This window comes from Bemisia tabaci, chromosome 5 (genome assembly GCF_918797505.1).
Source record: "Bemisia tabaci chromosome 5, PGI_BMITA_v3".
Taxonomy (NCBI): domain Eukaryota; kingdom Metazoa; phylum Arthropoda; class Insecta; order Hemiptera; family Aleyrodidae; genus Bemisia; species Bemisia tabaci.
In genome coordinates this window covers 2,179,226-2,197,055 of record NC_092797.1, presented here as the reverse complement: position 1 = coordinate 2,197,055, position 17,830 = coordinate 2,179,226, and the positions used below count along the sequence as shown (strand labels likewise).

General features: G+C 41.4%; 1 protein-coding gene and 1 non-coding gene across 2 annotated transcripts in view; both read left to right on the top strand.

Annotated features, from left to right (window-relative positions):
* fz (frizzled class receptor) overlaps nucleotides 1-17,830 on the top strand; it is a 55,775-nt gene that overhangs the window by 22,416 nt on the left and 15,529 nt on the right. The gene's annotated exons all lie outside the window — the stretch shown is intronic.
* Nucleotides 3,567-3,639, top strand: TRNAR-UCU (transfer RNA arginine (anticodon UCU)). Its single transcript has one exon. It is a non-coding gene; the product is annotated as a tRNA-Arg (tRNA).

Genomic DNA, 17,830 nt, shown 5'->3' with positions numbered 1-17,830 from the left:
TGTCCTCCAGAAATACCCTTAAACCTGAAATGTGACGAATTAAACATCAAAATTCGCAGTTTTAGTTAAAAACTTTATGCATGACCTCTCTGAGTGGCTCGATCCACTGGGCGCCGATCGACGATTTGATGACCTTATCACGGCGAAAGTCTTTCCGGCTCTTCAAGAGGAACAAATCACTTAGTCCAGTTGAACGAGGGTGAAAATATAGTGCTCCCTGGAGTAAGTGTGTTTTTGGGTTTTTTGGGCGATCAGGAAGATCAAGGTGAATCTATTATTTTTTTACGTACCGCATCCACGTACACTGGAATGAGAAGTCGCTTGGATCTAGAGTCTAGACTCTTAATAGTAGTGACAAGAAAAAATAATCATGATTCAATCCTATTTTTCCTTGAATCGAAGAGCCGAGCCTCTTGATTTAGGCGGATTTCCTTTTGATTCAAGCAAAAAGTCCGATTGAATCAAGAGTATTTTGTCTTGCTAATGTTATTAAGAGTCTGGACTCTAGATACAAGTGACTTTTTTTTCCAGTCTATGCTCGATCGACAATAATTAGAAATTCCGCCTTCACGCTCTTTGACTCTTGGATTATTTCAAATTCAAGAAACTTAGCGCGAAAAATGTTCCGTGAATCTCTCCCGATGCCCCGTTCCATTGCGCGCCGCGCCGGTGCGGGGGTGGCCGAAGTAGGAGCTGGGGGGGGGGGGTGTTGGGGCGCCCCTCGCGATTTCGTACGGTTACGCTCAAGATTACGAGACGTAAACCGCAGCTTTATGTAAGATTTAAATTGGAGTTAGGTGGTTTTAGCCTGAAGACTGGACCGGTTTCTCCCGAGTGGCCGTATATGGTGCGGCCGAACCGGTCTCACAATCAGCAGCGGCGGCGCACAGTGGGGTATGTCAACGGGGGTTTCAATGTTTGTAAACCAACCTATTCTTGGTGCGGCAGCTTATTGCCCCTCTTAAAACGGATATTTTTAATGGCGTTAAATGGAGGAAATGTTTTTCCTCCAGTAATATAAGATGTTTATTTCTAATTTCCAATGATAGTATTATTAAAAGTTGCAAAGTTACAAACTTGCAAAATCGCCACTGCAGATCGGGCATGATGATGTGGAAACTTTAAAATTAAAACGGAACGGAAAAGCTTGAGAGTGGTGTCATTGGTTTTCTCATAGAATTCCCTCTCCCAAGTTACCCCTTACAAATTAGATCGTGACGAAATTAGCATCAAACTTTGGTTGAGGATCCGATCGAAAGTTTAGAAAGTGAACCGATCGATGCTATTCCATCGACACCGATTCGATCGACAATGGATTAATAAACCTTTGTCGGATCTATAGACTTGAATCGATCGACAAATAATAATGTGAACCGATCGACAAAAACTCAATCGACACAGATTCGATCGATTCATGGTGTTAATATCGATCAATTCACGGATTTCGTCGATCAATCCACTTATTAATCGATTCACAGATTTGTCGATTGATTTACGGTCATCGACCGAATCGTTGTCGAGCGAGTCGCTGTCGATCGGTTCACGTTACTATTTTTCGGTTGATTTATGTCGATCGAATCCTTACCCATCGATTTTCTCATGAAATTTCCTTCCCAAAGTACTACGCCTTACAATTATTATTGAATCGGGACGTGCGAAAACCGCCATTGTCCATTTTTCCTGTCTTCAGTTTTTTTGAGTTGATAATACTTTTAAAGAGTTTATACAACCTCAAAGTGATGAAAGGGCTCGTTTTGGGATTAAGGGAACCCGGAGGCGAGTATTAACGCCACTTTCTTGGTTGCATCCAACTCCGAATGGTATTATCAACCCAAAAAAACTGCAGACTGGAATGATGGACATTAGCGGTTTTCGCACGTCCCATTTCAATTGAAATGCGACAAAATAAACTAAAAATTTACAGTTTATTAAGAAATTGATGTCCAATATTTCCTAATATCTGATCCACTGTGCGGTGGCGGGTATCGCAGCATCGTCAGGCTGGGACTCACTCGCTAAGCGCGATCCCGTGTCCATTAAGCTCGAGCTTTTTGTTTCTCTTTTTCTTTTGTTGTAGCTTTCAGATCTGAGCGCCAAAGCTTGGGGCTTTCGCCCTACTTAAAAATCCCTTGTTTAAACTAGTCGCCGAGCAGATACTAGATTCTCTTCTTTAGTGGACGCACAGGAGAGCGTTCATTTCGTCGCTCGTCTAGACTGCCGTGCTAAGGAAAAACGCCGTATGAACCTTCAAATGGTACCAAATCATCTTCGATAAAAACCGAATTTACTGGGCAAATTGTGAATATTTTCCCCCAAAATTTTCAGACATTTTTGTACGCAGTTTAACATAAAATATCTGCCAATTTCAAGGGAAAATACGCATGAATGTCACCAAAAGTGCATGTTTTACCGAGGGAATTTTGGCAACTCCTGAATGTTCACACATTTTCCTTAGCTCGGCAGTAGAGCAAGGGCGTATCTCAATTTCCGCAGGAGCCCCAAAACCATAGGTCTATACTGCAGTGCTAAGGAAGAATGCCGTATGAACATTCAGGCGTTGCCAAACTTTCAATAAGGAACACATCTGCTGCGAAACTTTTTAATATTTTTTGTCAAATATTACAAACAATTTTGTTCGCAATTTAATCTAAAATATCTGAAAATTTCGTGGAAAATATGCATGAGTGTTATCAAAAATACATGTTTTATCCAGGGAAGTTTGGCAACTCTCGAATGTTCGTACGCGGCGTTCTTCCCTAACACGGCAGTATAGGTCTATTAGGGCTCACGTGAAAATTCAGAGAAGCGACGTTTCATGGTCACCCGGGGCGGCGCGGCGACAGGCAGGAAGATTTAAAGTTTTTTTTTTTTTTTTTTTTTTTTTTTTTAAATTCGGCAATGCGCAATAACGTTTAGGGATTTATTTTGAAGAAAGTCGGGGAAAATTCCAAAATTACGGGAATATATATACATTCCGAGAGAAAGCAGCTCAGAGTGTGATGGTGCACCCTTTCACAAACGGAAGAGGGATTTGTTTTTCAATTCAGGCATTCACGGAGTTTTCCCAATAGTTATAGTCCTCGAGTGTACTTCAGTTTTACTTTTTTAATTAGGTTTGGTTGAATTTCCCTCATTTTCCCATCGAAAATCCACTGTCGATTGTAGGAAAACCTGATTTGAAATAAACGGTGAGATTGCGTCATTCATATGCATCTCATCCTTCTCCATTCAAATGAATATACATTAGGTAAAGGTTGATTTTCAACGTAAAATTAAAAAAAAATTAACGTGTCATCAGAAAAAAACCGCTTCATTTTATACGAATTTTAAGTTTTTCCCGTGTTCCTCATTGTCACATCACTATCCCAGAACCGTTATTGGACATATATTGAAAATTACGCGTTTTAGAGGATTCGTGTTATCTGTACCTACGTACTCGGAAAAGTTTTGTCTGAATTTTTTGCTGATACCTTGCAGATTTTAATCATTTACTTCAGAAGAAGTACATTTTTATTTTCCAGTCACGTGTATACAGATTTTCCGCGAGAATGATGCTTATATCGCGGGTCCCTGTAGCGCAGTGGATAGCGCGTTGGACTTCTAATCCAAAGGTCGTGGGTTCGATCCCCACCAGGGATGTGGATAATTTTAGCTTTGTTTGAACGCATCTCTGTTCATTTTCATTTTTGGGGATTGGAATGTTGCGAAATTGACTCTAAACATAAATTTTTTACAAAAAATGTACTGGTGCGAATTTTTTCCACAATTTTTTAGATTTTTGCATGTAAGATCGGAACAAAAATTAGTGAAATTATCAGTGAAAAACGCCGAAGATACTCCCGGTTCAAACGTAATTTGCGAGGGGGAATTTTACGTCCTAGAAATGCAGTTGCGTTCTTCCGTGAGGAAAAAGACGATTTATGGTCAAAGCGGCACGTCCGCACGGCGCGGCGTCTGGTCCTTTCGGGGGGGGGGGGGGGGGGGGCTGTCTAAACACCCTACGAGATAAAGTCAGGGTGAACGGAACTATGAATGAAACAAGGGGGATAAGGGCAGGTTATAAGGAGGGTCGGCGCTCAGTGGCACTGGGAGAGATGCGCAATGAAATTTCACAGAAAATTTGCTGTGATGTAAAATTTTATCGAAAACGAAAATTCAAGGCTTTTTCAGGGGCTGTGTTTTCAACCTTCAACGAGTATCCAGCATGTTTTCAGGAACTTCAAATACGACTCATGAAATTTTTTTTCAAAATTTTATAATTAATATTTTACTAATACTGTGCGTTTTATAGCGTACTGACAATGAGTCCGATAGTTTTGAATTATCCTATAATTTTAGCGTTAAATTCATTCATGGTCAAAAAAATACTGTAATCTTAAGTTAAAGTGGGATTTTAGATGCTCTAAGGAGGAAAATATATTTTTTTCACCTGGGAGATCTAAGACCCCTTGATATATTCCCCTTCAACTTGATATTTCGATATTGTTGTGACCATGTGTGAATTCAGCGCTGAGCATGATAGTTGTTTGTCATTTTAAACGAGTTCCGACATACATAACAACTTTCGCCAAAATTCAGAAGAATCTATGTTTTTCCTATAAGTTTAGGGAGCCGTAGCTCTAGCAGAGTTACTTTTATGGATAGGAAATAAGTATGATTTTTTTTTTCAAAGAAAATATTCTTCTACAGCCATGAAACTTTGAGACGCCCTGTATTGTATGAAATGTATTTTCCTCATTGATCTCCTAGATCGAATGCCTGAAATGTTTAATAATGTCAAGTAGGTTGAACACTCTTCAGCTCGTGCGTTTCATATTTTTGCTCGTTTTTTATCGTCTCCAAAATGATAAATTTCGAACCTCTGTGCGAGCCGCTTTGTCGGCGTAAACATCCCGCCCTGAAGAACTTGAGAGAGGGATAGAGACGAGGATGTCAAATTACGATGACGGAACACTTCTCCCTCCCCCTCCCTGATTTTTGCTTTTCTGTACGGTCGGAAAGGAAAGATTTTGATGCTTTAGTCAGTGGCAAGGCAATGGAATGTACTCGTCTTGTTGGGAAAAATACTCAACATTTTTGCGGATAATATGTTCGTACTTCAGGATTTGTCGCGAGAGCGAGGGGTTTGAGATTTAAGGAACTTTTCCGGTGTAAAAACCTTTAACAAACGCAATGTTTACGCGGAAAATGAACGCTCAAGCTCATGAGAAGCGCCCAAAGTTGTAGGGATGTAATTGCCAATGATGATTGAATTGAACGGGTTTAACTAGAACTAGAACTGGATTGCATTTTGCAATTAGGAACTATAATTTCTGGCTTCGTTTCAGAAACAACGTATGTACCATTAGTTTCTTTATACACTTGAGTGTTCTGACAAATGAGCCAGAAATTATAGTTCCTAATTGCAAAATGTAGTCCAACTGTACACAACTTGTCCTAATTTTCTCACATTTTTTATTTGTTAAACTGAAAAGTAAACTAGGTACCTAACGCTTTTGAACTTCTTGTGATAGTAAAAAAAAACTTAAAATGTGGCTCGAACAGGTGGTAAAATAGTGCGGGATCCTCACGGTCTTCCGGGCAAAAAAAATCCAACAATTCCAAAAACTAAAAAATTCTAGTTTTTTGTATAATCATTAAAGCTGAAATCTTGACTCTACCTAATTGAACTTTTTGGGATTTATTGGCCTTGCGCTCTTCGCAAAATAGTGCGTGGACCCAGTACTATTTTAAGTATACCACCTTGTTGATTATGAAAAGTATACTCACAAAATTTCAAGTTCCAGTGTTGATTAGTCGTCTGTTTAAAAATTAAAATATCAGAGACAATCAGGTATTGTCGAATGTAGTCAGGCTGATTTCAATTAAATCCGCCCTAACCATCCGCACATTTAGTTCCTCGTTGCATGATAAGGTACAATTAAACAATCAATTTTAAAAACCCGTATTCCCTCAATAATTTTTTTTTTTTTTTTTTGTTTCTTTAACAATTGAACCGATTATTTTCCAAATCATGTAAGCGGCAATCTCTATTTTGGTGGTAGAGGGGCTGCTTTTTCTTTTTTTTCTCTGGTATTATCAATCCCGTCTAATTTCAAAATAGTCCTCTGAAAGAACATACATTTTTTGGAATTCGAAGATTGTCAACAAAGCGAATGAAACGAGGTTTCTTGTCTTACTTGGATTCGCAATGGACCACTAGATAAGGTACGAATTTCAGCATTCTGATACATGTTTCTTATCCAAAATTTTACGTAAAACACGATGCGCACAACGAAAATTACCGAAATTAACTCCTTACGAAGATATTTAATGATTCTTGTTGCGTGAATTCAAACCACCCGCTCATGAAAACTCAATGCTCTACGTGATTTGCATCGCGCGCTAAACGTTATCATGACAGTCTTTGCAATATAAAAATCTGGCAACCTCAATCTTGACGCTTTGGCTCAGCTATAGCAAATTGCTAATAGTTTGAACAACACATGGTGGGAAATGAACATTGCTCGATTGAGAAGCTTGCTGAAACCGTTGAAGTACGCGATTTGACTCACGTAAAGCTTTGAGTTTCTTGTGAGCGGGCAGTTCAAATTCCTCGTAACCAATGTGAAATAAAAACGTTAATATCTTCGTTAGGAGTTAGTTTCAGTAATTTTCGTTGTGTGAATCGTTTTCTACGTGAAATTCTGGTTAAGAAACATGTATCAGATCGCTTAAATTCGTACCTTGTGTAGTGGTCCATTTTTGCGCTTACGATGATTTGGAGAACAATCGGTTCAGTTAGTATACTTGTTGACTCGTATCATTGTAGCAGGAACTAGGCAACCTTGCTATTCAGGGGAGCGACCGAGTTCGAGAAAGGAAAAGGAAGTCTGTGCTGGGCATTTCAATAACGATAAAGAAGATACAAAACCCTGGGATTTATTTACACCCCCTACGTTGGGGTAGTAGGGGGTGGATAGTGGATTCTGTAGCGGACCGCGCGGCGCGCCCGATTCTGAGAAGAGGGCTCCACGAGTCAGTATCACACCCCCGCATACATGCCCCTCCCCCTACCCAGCTTCGGTATGTTTTATCTCCGGATATGATGCTCTCCCGCTCGCGTTTTTCGGAGTCGTTTGTTCCCGATAAATTATCTCAGATGCTGGTCTTGATCTTGGAAGCGGTGTTTGGAAAAACTGTCCACGATTCGTCGTCGTGTGACTGCCAGGATAAAAAGTTTTCCATTTCTCGTGTTTCTTTCGCTTTCGTCTCGCTCGGCAGACTGTCCTCTCTAATTGAACCGATTATTTTCCAAATCACGTAAGCGCCAAAATTGCGACTGCGAGAAAGACAAGTAAACCTTTTTATTCGCTTTGTAGACAATCTTCGTCTTCTGAACAAATGTGTGTTCCTTTAGAAGGATATTTAAAAATCAGACATGATTGATTATGTAAGAGAATCCAAAGAAAACACAATCCCCTACTACTGAAGTAGAGATTGGCGCTTACGTGATTTGGAAAATAATCGGTTCAATTTTGAAACACCTCTTACAATCCGAAAATGTTTCTGAACTAATTTGAAAGACATCGTGAAGTTGTTTTTATTGTGCCAAAGTTTATTTTATTGGTAGTAGGTATTTTTAACGATTTTTATATTAATTATTTGAATGTACTTAAAGCTCTACATATTAAAATACTCAAAATTTTTAAAATTTTTCATAGGTCCTTTCCTGAGTCCTTTTAAGCTTTAAAGTGTCTTTCAATTCTCCCCTTACGACTCACGGTGCGCCTAAATCAACATTGCTTCTTGCACCAAGTACATAAAACAATCAATAAATCCGACACAGCGTTGGACAAAGCGAAGAAAGGAAGGCCCTGTCCGCAAAGTCCCCGCGAGGGTACTGGAATGTATTCTGTCCAGTGGCGTGGCGTGCTTTGCGATATATCGATTGATCTGCCATTTAAACCCATGAAAAAGGATCGATTAACAGGGTGTTCGCAACGAACACCTCAACAATCGATTCTTTACCACGGATTTAAATAGGGAAATATCGATACTCGATCCTCCACGCCACGCCACTTATTCTGTCGTGCCCAGGAAAAAAGCCGTATGAGCTTCCAGACGTTGCCACATTTCACACGACAAAACATCTAATTTGAGAAATTTTATGGAAAAATCCGATCGAATTTTTCAGATACCGTCGATCAAATTGCAAATGAGATTCTCCGAAAATTTGGAAGAATAATATTCGGAAGTTTCCCAGAAAATTCACATTTTATCATAGGAGATTTACCAACTTGTAAATGTTCATACGGCGTTTTTCCTTAGCGCGGCAGCGTATAGGCAAACTCGACGCATCATCAGGCGACTGGTCCCGGTGGGCTAATGGACTAGTTGGTAACCTTAGTAGTTACCGTTCCGACTTAAGAAACGGTAATTTTTCGCCCTAGGTCCGATGTCATGTTGCCGTTTCGCATGATTTTTCACGGTTCTTTTCAAATTAGCTTACTGAAGCTCCTGCCGTCTGACAACGCTGTATCGCGCACTTGCTGACTTACGCGGAATCTTCCTGATGGACTGTCGTTTTTCGAAGAACGTCGTATGAGCGTTCGAAGGTTGTCAAACACCCAACGGAATATTAATCCTCGATAAATGAAACGAACACTTTTCCTCGAAATTTTCATACAAACCAGATGGAATGCATGTTGTCGAAGACCTGGAAAAGACAGGGATTCCTCAAGGGTATCTTAGAAAGTCGAGAAATCTGTGTTCAAAATCTTCTCAAGTCTCCGAGCCGTATCATTGTGTTTGTACCTGTGAAAAAGGCTTTAAATTTGGATAGTGTTTGACGAGGAAATAAGTTAAAGTGCTTCTCATTGACTGAAGGAGAACTTAGAAGTCTCTGTGCATTTGCAGTTAGATTGATGCCCAGAAATAATTGTTCATATTCAGTTCTTAGGGTAAAAATTGTCCATGTGAAAAGTCAGGGAACTTTAATTTATCATTTTTTTTTTCATGAAAAACTTAGAAATGTAGAAAGTTTACTGTACGGAAAAAGTACGAAGACGGATACGCAAGGATGTTTTATAATAAATTTCGAAATTCGAGATAAACTTGAGTGCCTCAAAAGTATTCAATTTTTATACATAACTTACTACTTACATGACGTCCCTGCAAAATCTTAGTCAGGTCCTGTGTATTTTAGATGTTGCTTCCAGATTTCCCACTTTGCCTTTTCCAAATCCGATTTTTTCTTGAAGTAACTTGAAGAAATTTCTTGAAGTATAGGTATTTGGCGAAAATATGTTCTTGTTATGTAGTGTTCGAAATGAGTGAGGAAAAAGAGAGGGGAAGGTAGTGAACAGGTAAAAATTTCAGGACACCCCTGAAAAGAAGAATTTCTTGAGAATCATTGAAAAATTAAAGTAAAGTAAATGATTAAAAGCAAGGATTTTGCGCCCTACCCTCATATCTGGCCGAATTATCTCTAGTGAGATAGACGAAATCTTTATGAGGTTGGTGACAGTCGGTTAAATTTTGGTAGGTATCTGTTTGCAGATGTTCTATCTCCACGAGACGCAAAAAAGCAAGGATTTTAGAAGATCATGTACCAGTAGATTCCCTGAAAGTCAGGGAACATTTCCTTTCTAAATCCACGGAAAACCTGTTTCATAAACTTTTGGAAAATCGACCATATTAATTTTTTATCATAAAAGTTTTTTCTTTAAATTTGAAAATAGCGATAGAGCGATTAGAGGCCGTTATATTTCGGTTTTGAAAAGCTTTGATGATTCTGGCAAGTCCCTCTACGTATCAGCTCCATCTGGAGGATGCGACAAGGAAGTGAGACATGGTTGGTCGGCCAAGTCGAACCGCAGCAGCCGGCGAGCGTGGCTAATGGGCCGTGTCACGGGAAAGTGCATTCCGGGTTGAGCCTCCAGACACATTAGAGCATGCGCTAACCGTGGCTCATACAGAAATTCACTTACGGGTTTCTTCCGTAGCACGGCCCATGATGTGCCGATGCACAACGCTACGCGGCGTGGGGTACCGTCCTGTCGCATTTCGTCGCCTCTCCGGCGGAAGAACGTATCTGTATCTCCGCATGAGCCCGAGAAAGCATGGATTTGTATGTGAATCAGAGCTCTTCGCGAAATTGAGGTACGCCCTTACGGTAGAGGAGAGACGATTCGTCTTGGCAGGGGAGTAAACGAAACGATTCTCAAATGGACTACATTTTGCAATACTGCCGTGCTAAGGAAGAACGCCGTATCAACATTCGAGAGTTGCCAAATTTCCTCCGATAAAATGTTTATTTTTTAGGAATTTTATGAATATTTTTACTCGAAATTTTCAGGAACTTTTGATGAAATTGAGGAATAAAATTATCTCAAAAGTTGAGAGGAAAGTATTCATAAGTTTACCAGAAAATTCGTGTTTTGTCAAAGGGAAGTCGGCAACGTTTGAAGGTTCATACGGCGTTCTTTCTTAGCACAGCAGAATAAGGAACCGCTGTTTCTGCCTCATCTGTAAAAGCATTATCGGAATAGGAAAACTAATGGTTTTTAGGTTGTTGCTGAATTCAGCCAGGAAAAGTGGTGCCTCGTTGCTAAATTTAGTTGAGAAAAGGGTCATATTCTTACGCTCCTTCAGTTCCGTCAGCGTACGGAATGTTCATAAATTAGGTAACGCACTTTTTTTGCATTCCCCCTCCCCCTCCCCCTCCTCCTGCCCTTGTAGCGCGCGGTCGACCTGTCGGAGATGCAGAAAATTAATGGACAGCAATGGCAGGTAGACTACATTTTGCAATGAGGAACTACAATTTCGAGCTCAGCCTAGAAACAACGTGTGTACCATCAGTTTCTCTATGTCGATAAGTGTATTTACGGATGAGCCAGAAATTGTAGTTCCTAAATGCGAAATGCAGTCCAACTGTAACGGGGAGTGCGCAATGGGTTCGGAGACTTAAACGCAAGGTAATGAAAGTAAGAGCGATTCCGCAGCTAATGTAGAGGCGCTTATGAATTACATTACGCACTTTTTCGGCATTTTTGATACCCTCCTTTTCGTAACGCGTTATTATTAGGAGAAGTTTGACAACATTTGAATGGTCTTACGCCGTTTTTCCGCACGGCAGAATAAGCCGGCCGCATTCCCGAAGAACGGCAACGCGCGGCTGCTCCAGTGGCGAGGGGTAAACGATCGATTATCGATAGTTCCCCATTTGAAGCTGTGGTAAAGAATCGATCAATAAGGTCACCCTGTCTATCGATCCTTTTTCATAGGTTTAAACGGCAGATCAACCGATGCATCGCAAAGCGTGCCACGCCACGGTCTCCATGCTTGAAATTGAGTCAGGCCCTAGAAAAGATAACTGAGCGGCTAACCCAATCAATTTCGGCTCGCTGACTCTCCCGTGGGGGGGGGGGGGGGGGCTCTTGCACTCCACCCGCACCAGCGCCAAGTATCCGGAAGCCCCCCGACTCGAGTTACGGGTCACGCTAACTGCCGAGCCCCCGGCTATGAGTCATTACTGCCGTCCCGAGGAAAAACGCCGTATAAATATTCAAACGTTGTCAAATTTCCCTCGATAAATTGCGCTTTTTTTCTCTTTTAGAAAATTGGAGCGCTGGGTGAAGAGAGGTTATTTCTTGGTCGCGGTATCTCAGGATCTCCGTTAACGTTTCATCCTTTTTAAGTACAGCGATCGCATGGAATTCGTTAAAACTGTCATTGAATTTGACAATGCTGAAACTAAAAATTTCAGGAAACTCTCGCAATAGTTTCCGCTCTAACATATAAGTTAGCAGTGGAGATTTACACCGCAAACAAGTAATGTCCTTTCTGCACCCAATGCCTCAATTATAAAAAAAAAAAAAAAGTCTGATTTTATCGCAGATTATTTGCAGTGGTTTTTATTTTTTTCTTAATTCATGTTCTGAAGTTACGGAGGGAACTAAGCCTCCCGAAATTTTTGGAGATTTTTTACACCTTAATGGTCACGAACACCTCGTTTAGATAATGTCTACAATGGCAATGGGACTCGTTCAAACGATATTTTTGGCGGGCTCTAATGACGTAGGTTGGGGGCGGAGGCGGCGTTTGTTGATAAGCTAAACTCAGCCTCTGGCGTCAACTCGACCGTCAGCTTTTTGTTTGGTCGGATTTTTATTAGCCTCTTCTCCCCTTAGAAATGGTTTCTTGAAATTTGTAATGGACTGTTTTGAGTTTTAACGAACTTTTACACCAGGTAAAATAAACGAAAATCGTGCAAAAATTCCGTGTCCCTGACCCATTACAATTAGAGCTTGTATTTAGGACTTGGAAAATCCGGAAAATGCTGGGACTCATCAAGGAGTGAAAAGAATTTTGGGAAAACAAAGAGTTCGTCGATATCATGCTGAAAACGTGGAATTTCTACTCTCTTCGCTCCAAGATAAGACTTTTTTTTATAACTGGTGGTGCGATTGGTGCATGTGGACTCAGTTTTGAAGAATTAGACGTCTATGTCTTGAAAATAGATTTTTCTCCGTACTTTTGAGCATAAACGTATTATTTCTCAGTGAATCTGGAGGAAAAGTAAGCAGGACTGTCAGGTTTCCATTTCCATCAAGGAATTTTTTTTCGGGGGGGGGGGGGGGGGCATCAGGAGAAATCAATAAATGAAAAAAAGTCAAGAATCCTAGACATTATGATCGAAAGTTTCTTACAATGCGGAGGACTATCCATAATCTTGATCAAAAATGACTATTTTACAGGAGAAATTTGGCAACGTATGAACGCCTTTACGATGTTCTTATTTAGTTGGCAGACTGAGTCATGGTCGTGCTGCGCGGTCTCGTTGCATCGGCGCGGCGCCGCCGTGACACGTTCCCACTCACTCTTTGCCGGAAAAAAATCGTCGAGTTTGTTCAATGAACCAATTAGGTCCTCCATCAGAGATGCAAGATTTCGTGGAATATAAAATGAAATTCAAAAAAATCACATAAATATCAACATAATCGAAGATAGGAGATACGTTTTGGGTCTGGTTTTTTTGAAACTTTTCTCCCGAACCAGAGTGACAGTTCATTGCCAGCCTAGAGCGGAGCATTGCGAGTTCACAACTCACGCCCTAGCGCCTTCAATTTTGCAGACGCAACGCGGACATCCATCAAGTACGAATAGTTGTATCCCTGCGCCGTCATCAAAGCGCGACCTTTCTCTTGCTCTATTTCCACGTTGTGTTTGTTCCGTCTGTCTTATTTGTAGTAGTGCTTCAAGGGCTACGTTAGCAAAACAGCCGAAGATAGGAGAGATGTAATCGGGCCTTTTTTTTTACCCTTTCTCTCGAATCCAAGCGACGCCTCACTGACAGCATAGAGCGGAGCATTGCGAGCTCTTACCTCACGCCGTAGCGCCTTCAATTTTGCAGACGCAACACGGACATCCATCAAGCATGAATAGTTGTATCATTGCGCCGTCATCAAAACGAGTCCTTTCTCTCACTCTATTTCCATGTTGTCTTGGCTCCGGTTGCCTCATCTGTAGTGATTGTTAAAAGGCTACGTGAGCAACACAGTCAAAGTTTAACTTGAATTGTATTTGTTGGTCAAACTAGGTACTGGTAATAAAAATGAGGTGAAGTGTCTAGCTACCCAGGCTCCCTACAAATACCAAAAAAAAAAAGTATTAGTTCTCCAAAAAATAACAGTGTTCTGTCGGAAGAGATTGTGTTACACTACCCAAGGTTTTTAAGACGTTTTTCCTCGTGACGGCAGTATCTTGCCGTGCTGAGGAAAAACGCAGTAGGAATATTCGAGAATTGCGAAATTGTCTGCAATGAAATCTTTATTTTTAAGTAAAGCTATGAATATTTTTCCTTGAAATTTTCAGAAATCACAGGTGAAATCGCGATCAAAATTATCTGAAAAATTGGAAGGAAAATATTCATTAGTTTACCAGGAAATTTGTGTTTTATCAAAGAAAATTCTGCAACGTCAGAAGGTTCATACGGCGTTTTTCTTTAGCTTGGCAGTATTTCAAGACATCGTTTTCCTGACGAAGGAACTCAACTCCATTCCACGGTTGCAAAATTGAATCAAGCAATTCCATTTTTTACACGAATGTACCCGCGAAATTTTTGTTAAAAATTTGTTCGATTTTTGCATGAGATGATAAGAAAAATCGGTGAAATTTCCAAATAGGAATTCACAACAGTCTCCTGGCTGAAGTGAAATTTCCTCGGGGAAATCTGGCAGCGTTGAAGTGGAGTTATGTTCTTTCGTTAAAGAAAAGTATTTCAGTTGGTCTGGCTCGTAAAGAGACTCGTGTCTCTCTTCCGCTCATTCGAATCGTGGCCAAGCCGAACGGCTTTTGAAACGGCGCAAAGAAAGCGCGCTACGAAATACTTACATTAAAACTGGACAAGCACTTGAAGGAGAATCCCAAACCTCCCGTTCGAATCCGCGCGTTTAAACAGTCGGCTCGATTCCGGTGCCGGCATCAGCTAAGGATTCCCAGATGACGAGCGGCGAGATGCTTTCGGGGCAATAAAAATATTTCGCCCTCCGCACAGTGGATTCAGTCAACGGGGGAGCTCGCACATGAAATTTCAGATCTACAACTGAACATGTCAGATGTTTATTACGTCACATTTCAAATTGTAAGGGGTGCTTCATGAAGAAAAGTTAACGATGAAACCTCGAGCCAACGAAAATCGTCCCTCTCAAGTTGGATGTGATGGAGCCAGCGAACTTTTTCGGGGTCTAGGACTCGATTATGGACTTTCCGAACGTCACCTTCGTTATTCCCGCGACAAGATCTGCGGCTACATATCGTCGTCTCCGGCACGAAGGAACGTAACTCCACTCCAAGGTTGCCAAATTGACTCGAACAATTAACTTATGATACATAAATGTACGTAAGCAATTTTTATCCAAAATATCTCTGTTTTTTGCTTGGGATCTAGAGAAAAATCAGGGAAATTTTCAGTCAAAAATGCCCGAGATTCTCTTGATTAGTAGGCAATTTGCTAGGGGAAATTTGGCAACATTGGAATGGAGTTACGTTCTTTCGTCCGGGAGACGACGATATATGTATTTATTATGCCCAAATCCCTCATCCATGCAACAACCCCATTCCCCACGATGACGTCATCGCCAGTTCCGTCCATCTCTCGTTCCCTTGTGCGCCGCTCCACTAGCATTGTCTCGGAAACGGACCGCGAGGCGGGAACTCCGCCGGCCGGTCCGGGAATGCTATTACCGGCTGCGGCGACCGGGGCCGGGGTGGGGGGGGGGGGTAATTTGTAATTGTGCGGAAAATGGTGCCCTTGTTTAGTCGTTATTCTAATCCCACCTTCTCGTCCCGTCCGTCGCGATGATGTTGCGGCCGGGCCGAGTCAGGAAATGAGCTCTCATTGGTCCGCACTCGATCGCTTCCCGATTGTGTGTAGGTCAAGAGATAAGGAGATCCAGGACTCTGTATGCGGGTTGTTGACTCATGTCAAACTGGGAACCCTCGTATCGGTTCGCGATACTGCCAGAAGCGGATCCACCAATTTGGCAACACCGGATTTCGTCCATTTAAACCTATTCTACATAATCGATTCTTGGAGGGCCAGGTGCTCCGATACATTTCTATAAGTTTAAATGGAGTAAAGATAATGCTGCCGAGTTGCTGGATCCGCCAATAGACTGCTGTGGCTGTGCTGAGTAGGTCGGCAGCAAGTGCAGGATTTCCAACCCCACAGTAAAACGCAATTTCAAGCAATGCACAATGTTTAAATACGTGGAGGCTTATGGGGAGGTTGCCTTTTTATCCGTAATCATCGGCCTGATAGTTTCTATTCTGGCCCAAAAGTAAGGTTTACCTCCCTCACTCTTCAAAACAAGCAGAATTTTACTCTCGAAATCGGTGGATTTACTTACCGTAAAATATGGATCTATTTCATGAATGTACTCGTCAAATTCCTTCCGAAATTTTCCTGATTTTCGAATGAGATCAGATGAAAAATCAGTGAAATTTTCAGTTGGAAATGCCCAAGAATCTCACTTTAAATTTCTCGTTTCCCTCACGAAAAAACGTAACTGCACCTCTTGAGTGCCAAATTTCCCTTCGAATTTACTTCTAATCTTAAGCTAAAATCAGTAGAATTGTGGACAGCGATTCAGCCGTGCTAAGAAAGAACGCCGTACGAACATTCAAGAGTTGCCAAATTTCCTTCAATAAAAGGTTTATTTTTGAGGAAAGTTATGAATATTTTTCCTTGAAATTTTCAGAAACATAAGTGAAATTGTAAACAATATTATCTAAAACATTGGAAGAGAAATATTCATAAGTCTCGGAAGAAATTCGTGGTTTATAAATGGAAATTTGGCAACGCCTGAAGGTTCATACGGTGTTTTTCCTTAGCACGGCAGAATTACTCATAGGTGTCTTCTCGTTAAAATATTGAATTATTTTAGTTCATTTTGCTGCCCTGAAATGAAGTTACGTTCCTTCGTCCAGGCAACAAGTATAATTGCAATTTGCAAGAGGAAATCTGGCAACTCTGATATGTAGTTACGTTCTTTCGTAGGGAAAACGACGTAGTGCGCCAAAATGAATGAGCAAAATTGCCGTGCTAAGGAAGAACGCCGTATGAGCATTCGAGAGTTGCCAAATTTCCTCCGGTAGAATGTTTATTTTTGAGGAATGTTATGAACATTTTCCCTTAAAATTTTCGGGAACTTTAGATGAAATTGCGAAGAAAATTATTTGACAAGTTGGAAGGAAAATATTCATAAGTTCACCAGGAAATCCGTGTTTTATCGAAGGAAATTTGGCATCGCCTGAAGGCTCTTACGGCGTTTTCCGTTAGCACGGCAACTTTTTCTCTAGTGTGCACTTTCTGGACACGCGCGCTTCGTTGACGGTATCGGACGTGGAGTATCGATATCCGAAGCCTCGCTCACCTCCCGCCCTCGGCGCCCCCTGCGAGTCGCGTGGAAGTTTGCTCACCATCACCATCCCCGCCCGAAGGGGGAGTAAAGGGTCAGAGGATCCCTTGTCTCCCGGCTCAAGTGCCCGTCACTTGTCCTGTCACTTATTATCTTCCGTTTCCACTCCCGGATCACTCCGAGTGAAGCCCCGTCAAGAGAAGTTTCAAGGGGCTTTTTCCGCTCCTTACGTACACACTCCATCCCACCCGCCGTTTCGCTCCTGTATGTGTGTGTGTGTTCCTACGTGTGATTTGAGTGCGTGTGTAGTGGAGATACAGGGAGGAAAGTTTTAACGGAAAGCTTCCGAGCTTATCCCTTCTGATCCTGCACACAATTGAGGAGATTTCTGGAAATAGGTCGTAAAATGATGAAAAGATGCGTTTATAATATGGACATTTTCAGTGGAGCTTCTCTTGTGGAACGAAAGAAGTTGAATGTATTGCCTAAGTGAGAAATCACGTATCCTCATTGCGCTGTCTCAAATATCCGATTCTAGGTATATATATATAAAGTTGCTCCTGTAACGCACTCTGGCATTCTGCGACACCCAAACGCCATACATATGCCTCTCTAGGTATCGCCACGTGTGCCGATTCTACGTATTTTATTTTTTAGAAGAGAAATACGCCAACTTCATAGCTTGAGATGTATGTATGTAGAATATCGACGGTGAAACTACCAGACCACGTATCTCGGTTTGCGACGTTGCCGACTTCTTGTCATATTTTATTTTTTAAATGCAAAACGATTCTGCGTCAATCCTCGAAAACTTTCTTGATTTGTTTCTCCCCCCCCCCCCCCCCCCCCCCCCCGAAAGGAAAATGGGAGCGGAGATTTTTAAATACCGCCAACGAGATACGTGGTTCGGTAGTTTCGCCGTCTAT